This window comes from Mycetomoellerius zeteki, unplaced genomic scaffold (genome assembly GCF_001594055.1).
Source record: "Mycetomoellerius zeteki isolate Tzet28-1 unplaced genomic scaffold, Tzet1.0 scaffold20, whole genome shotgun sequence".
NCBI lineage: Eukaryota > Metazoa > Arthropoda > Insecta > Hymenoptera > Formicidae > Mycetomoellerius > Mycetomoellerius zeteki.
Window position 1 is genome coordinate 3,177,945 of NW_017256957.1, and position 6,636 is coordinate 3,184,580.

Consider the following 6,636-nt stretch of genomic DNA (forward strand, 5'->3'; position numbering starts at 1 on the left):
CAAAAGATATAAATTCTTGAGTCCATGAATGAAGTCATATGAATTCGTCAATGGCTTCTCGCTAATATCACAATTTCAAAATTAAATTCGTCTATTAAGTTGAAAAATTCTTGATTTCACTGTTTTAAAATTTCGATCTAAGCAATCCACTTTTTGATTCCACGATAATTTTTTTTTTAATTTCCTTTATGATATTTCAATCCGCCACGTGAAACGCTTTGATAGCATCTCTTCGAATCGGTTCGGCTCGATCCCGCGGTTTCACGTTCCATCGTTCCGATATTGTCGGGATATATAGGTCACCCGGTGGTTTCCGGGGAACGGTAGGATTCCAGGGGGAGGAAGAAGTACCGTTACGAAATCAGCTGTGCACCCGCTCGGGTTGCTCTAGGTCGCGCAAGCCAGGATCCCTGTTTCCACCCCCGCGGAATAGCAGAGGGGCGACTAAAGGTCGCTCGTGGGTAGATCAATACTAAACTACTACCCACATACCTACCTACTCTATCCTCCTCCCTATCGTGTGCTAATAAGAATATCCAGAGAGGATTAAAACTCTCTCTTATCATCGAGAACCTTTCATCATGTATATCGCTCCCTCCTGATAATCATTCCCATATATGCGATAATCGTTTCATCAACGGGCCACTTGCGATGAACCCTTACGCGGGATATCCCCTCTGAAGTGGATCTTTCCTCGGGAGAATTTAATGGTCGTGATATTAATTAAGGGAGTTTTCGCAAATAGAGCCACGAGAAGATGGAACTTTGTCTCCCAATTAATCCCATAGATCTCGCTTTGACGAGATTTTAATTGCAGACTTAATTACCTCAAGGTATCCAATATAGAAAATTAAAGTAGAATGTATGTAGAGAAAAATTGAAAAGTGACGCAATGCGAATCTCGCTTTGATACGCGCATTTAATTGAATATGCTCTTATAATTACGAAGACATCTAACGTAGACAAATAAAAAGTGATTATTAAATTAAAATAAGAACAAAGTGAACAAACAGTAATTACAATTTTGATTTTCTGTATCTTAATTTTTGCAAATCGAAATTACATGGATTTTTGCGAAAGTCCGATTGATTTTATTTATCGCTACACCGCGTTCATTCACCGCATTCCCTGCGATTTCCCTGGGGGACGTGAAACCTACCTGTGGTGAGCGAAGCAAATATTTGTTCCAAAACTGCTTCGTGATGTGATATTGCTGTTCTATCTATTTCACAGGTTCGAAAAACAAAACGATAAATCGCGTTTGAGTGTCAGTTAGATTAGCGAAACGATATGCTCACGATATTTTAACGAAACATATATTATACATAGTATTGTATAAAGTATAAACATATATTATATAATATGTATTGTATAATACAAAATTCGATATTTATTTAAAAATGATTAAAATTATTAAAATAAATAATGTAAAGTATATAGATAAAAAATATTAAATTCTATATCTGACATGACTCAAATTCAAAGAGAGAAAAAAGAAGAAAGAGAGAGACCACTGTTAATGCTAATAAGCTCTCGTTATGTAATGCCTGCTAATATTCGTCGGACCAAGTATACTCGTTTTCTGCGGAAACAAACCGAGCCGAGCCAAGAACGCGCTGGCACCTTGAAAATATCGAGGCAGTCGTTCGTTCACGAATCGTTTCTTGAAATTAAACGAGATTATAGTCTCGTGCGGAATGACACTATACGACGCATGCATTTTTGCGGCCGTTGCTCAATCGATTGAGAATCACTGCGCCATTCTTTCGGAGAACAGCCTCGGCATCCGGTTGTCGAGACTGATCGCCTTCGCAGAGTCCCCGCCCAGGAAGTAATACAATTCGACATATAAAGTTATCCTTATTAGACTTGCACTCGCGGTTCATCCGTCATTTAAAGATTACCGAGCATTGTCACAGCAAATATAAAGCTCGTTCTTTTTAACTGATTGTGAGCTTTTTTCACCGTTCATTTTTTCTCTTATTTTCTCCAAAGTGAAAAAAAGAGGAAAAATAAACCGTGCCAGAGGCTAAAAAAAAACAGACCTATATAGTTATTGAAAATAGTAGATTTTTAGAGCGAGAATATTGAGACTATAATTTCTAAAAGATGACTCTGTTTGGAAATAACTTTGAGTAAATCTTACAAATTGCGAAACTTGGCGTGTCCAAAATTCTTCAAATATATACATATATATATATATATAATATAAAATGTTTCTCTTTTCCTAAAATAAGTGTTTTTCTGAATTAATAGTCTCCAATTATATCGCGAGTTTGAAAAATTGTCTAACGATAGCGTGTCACAAAATATCTTCTCTCAGCACGGAAAAAATTTATCTCAGAACCTACTTCGGTCTACGAATTGATTATTTTTAGCGGCACGTGACGAACGGAATTAAACGGACAATGAAGTTGTGACAGTGGAACTACGAGACCTCGTTACGCGATCGCGGGATGTCCACGAAATGAGAGGGAAATGAGAGAAGGGAGTTTAATTCGCCAAGTACTTCGCCAAGATATTGCGCCAAGTACTTCGCCGAAAACAATTGTACCTATCGGCTGACGTTATGTCATAAACGTGGCTAACGAGACGGAGCTTCAACGTCTTCAGGACAGGAGCCAATGGCCGGTGGGCGTTCGTTCGTAGCGATCCGTCTGCCAAGTGCATAATTTGCTCCTTTCTTCATGCTTATTCCCGTTCGTATATGAGGATCTGACAGCCTCGATCAAAGCTTAACCGTAGTAATTCTCCTGGTCAGTCATCACTTGATTGTTACGACCTGATCTTACCTCTTTCAGTTGACCGCCTGTGTCGCCGCGCGATCAAACAGAAGAAGTTTGGGATCCTGTGGATCAGATAACCTTGTGTGGTTCAGATCATCTTTGTTTAACAACTGGCAAACAACAAGGATGTAATGATCCATTGTGTCACACTGTGTCATTTGTGCCGCTTGTTGGAAGGCACACCTTATTACGACAATATTTTTTTTTAAACATTTGCGCTTTTAATTAAAATTAGATGTGTTGTCTGAATTCTGATATAAAAGAATGAATAACTGTTAACGACGATTATGTACTGGATGACTAATGAACAGAAAACTACATTTAGTGCGGAATTTTGATAGACAAGCACCAAGATGGACCTCTATAGATTGACATTTATTCTGGATGCATCTCACGACAAGAATTATTTTCTTTCTTTTTATTTTCTTTTTCTAATTCATGCCAGCCGCGACAGTGATAAATCTTTGTAGTATAATCTGTCCAAATGACTTTTGACCGTCATCTGGATAGATATTGTCTTTCTTATAGGATTATTAAGAATTCAAGGAGACAAGCAGTGAACGCATGACTCATGCGTTTTATTAAACAGAATTTATTATTCTCGCTCGAAAAAGGCTATTATCATTGTTATTTTATAATCATGTTATATTTATAAATAAAACATAAAACATTTTTAATAATTAAACAGGTATTATAATAATATAAAGATATTATAAAATTAATATTACATGTACAATACAATGATAATACAACACGATACAACTAAATAATAACAGTGTGTGTATAATGTAATATAATATTTTATAATAACACCTATAACAAAGTAATCATAAAAGATATAAAATAGTAATTATGATTTGGAATATTAAATGCAGATTTAGCAACAAACATTTTTATTGAAGGATAAACGAGCGTTCAGGCGCAAGGTGATTCGATCGATTGAACGCGCCAGCTTGACGAAACATAATTGCAAGTCGTAATTGCAAACATCTGATGAATCAGTCTGGGGGATTCAACCGTAAAATTAATTATGTTGTCGTGCTAGTCGAGAAGAGACCAGGTTGCCAAGATCTTCGACCGAAATTACTTCGAAACCGTTGCCGAGACACCAAACAGTAGAGCGATATTACATTCACGATGCAGAAGAAATTGGAATCGAGATGTAGAAGAAGTTAAAACGAGCTCCCAGTGACGCGTATACGCTAATGTCTTTCGAGATGATCGCGAAAAAGCACACGTGCCATCCGCCACATCTCTGCAACGCGATTACGTAAGAACAGCTGTACCACGCGCGCGCTCACGAATCAATATCCGGGGTCTTTTATCCATGAAGTCCATGAAGCAATTACAATAGCTTTTCAGACCGTGCTTATTTGACTTATTTCACAAAAGAAGCAATAGAAAATATCTCCCTCAGATTTATTTTACATACGCTTGTTTTTCGATTACATTCGGATTTAAAACTGTTCTGGCAGTTTTATTCAAATCGAACTCTCTTTTTCCTCAAAAGATATTAATATTTCCAAATTCGAAATGCCACTGGGTTTATATGAGTTTTGTGGAATAAATATTTTGTATGTTTAGTGTGTATGTTCATTCAAGATAAAAATAAACAAAAACAAAAAGTGTATTCAAAACAAAAATAAAGAGTATGTATGTTTATATTTAAAACAAAAATAAATTTCTTGAAATTGTTTTCCCTAGGAAATGTAACATTTAAAAGTTTTCAAATTGGATATGGTGTCCGTTGTATTTCTGGAAATTCTATCATGAGTGTATTATTGCAATTCAATCAAGTAAATTTGCCTAACAATGAATATCTATATCGCACATGTAAGCTCTCATTTCCGCTCTTATCGTATGCGTGACAATCAGATGATCTGATGGATTATCTGACGTTCAGAAAGTTAATAGGTATAATAAATTTTATGATAAAATGCACGCGGACAGATTAATCTTTCACCTTCATTGATACACGTGATACTTATGTAATAATTATCGATCGTCCAATCAATAAATAATTAAATCAATTATAATACGAATTGGGACTGATAAAAATAAATCTAATAAGAGAAATTCTATATTCGGTCAAAGCGAATCTTAATGCTTAAATATTTCTTTATGAATTTATATATTACTCTTACAGTTCTGCTCTTGATTGCGTTTTAAAAGGCTGAAGAAAATTTCGGGTCGCGGTTTGTAGAATTAGATATGTACTCAAATAAATATTTAAGCACAAAGATTCTCTGATCGAATGTAGGACTTGTCTTATTTAATTACAATAAATAATTATCGCAAAAACTACTGGTTATCTCTGCACAATCATTAATTACCAGGAAATAATTATTTAAAATCTAGAAAATATTAACAACATAATTATTATACCTTTAGAGTTATTTTAAAAAAATATGTTTTATATCTCTCTTTGGAAATATTGAATTTCTAAAAAATGTGTTTTATTTTAGATTAGTTGTAAATCAATTTACATGATAGAGCAAGTTCGTTGCACATAAAGCTTTAAACATCGCATGGAATTTGTAAAATATTTTTTTTGGCTGCAGTAACAACAACAATTGTTTACTTCTAGCCAAACCATAGACGTGTGAGCCAACACTCGAAAATTGTCCGCCCCTAATCTAAACGCTATTTTCACATTGACGATCTTATTCGCGACGGTAAACATATCAAAGAAGTACCATCTGGCGACAGTTCTATTCATTGATTCATTGATTCGCATACCTTATACAAGGCTAGGATTTTATGATTAACGACGTGTTTATCCATCAGACTCACTCAAACAATTTTTAATTAATGTTTGATGACGTTTGAAAGCGATAATCGACAGCAGTCGATTTCCTGACCAGTACTTTCCACGACAAAATATCGTCTTCAACGAAAGATCGTCCCCAGAAAGCTACGAAAACGATCTATTTTCGAGCTCAGCGAATCGCTGTTGTCAGGCGAGGTTTCGACTCCGCCGTCGCTTTCCAAAGGCTTTCGAAAAGAACAGGGAGCTAACTCTCAAAACAACGGATGTGCAGCCATCCGACGACTCCTTTTGTGGTTGATATATTTAATTATGACAAATTAAATAAAATTGAAAAACCACACAGAGAACATTAATTTAACATCAGTGTTTTTTTTTCTTTCTCAGCGTTTGCTGAAATACATTATCGCAGAGATTTTTCATCTCCTCGAAAATATCTACCGTCCTGATTTATTTTTAGGACTGTAAAGAAAATTAATCGGGGAGATTTTGTTTCGTGCCATAACTACTTTCTACATTCTACATCAACGCGATGTATTATTCCTGCTATATTCGTTAGCCCTATCCTATTTCTCACTTCGGCTAATTCCATCACGGCGGGCCCGGTGGACTGACCTCACGAATGAGAGGTCATTTCTCGACGTCTTTCTATGCGATATTTTGAGACGTACGTTTGATGTCTCGGCGTCTAGCAGTTTCAAGCAGCATTCGACAATGTCGCGATTTTCACATGCTTCGTTTTAAATTGCAATAAGACTTTTAAATATAAAAATACAAAATAAGAAAGACAAAATGTGAAATTACATTTCAAGAATAATTATGAGAAAAATTATTTATGCATTATTTATATATTATTTATATATTAACAATAGCATAAGTAAATAGTGAATATAACAGGAATAAATGTATAGCGAATTTTTTAACATAAGAAAAATAAATAAATAAATGAATACATATACAGATTGTCCGCTTGTAGGTAGATCGGACTAAACTAATAGCGTTTTTCACTGGCAGAGCTGGTGCGCACTCAGTGCACTTTAAAGTCGTTGTACACAAATCGACGTAAAGATGTACGTTTAATAA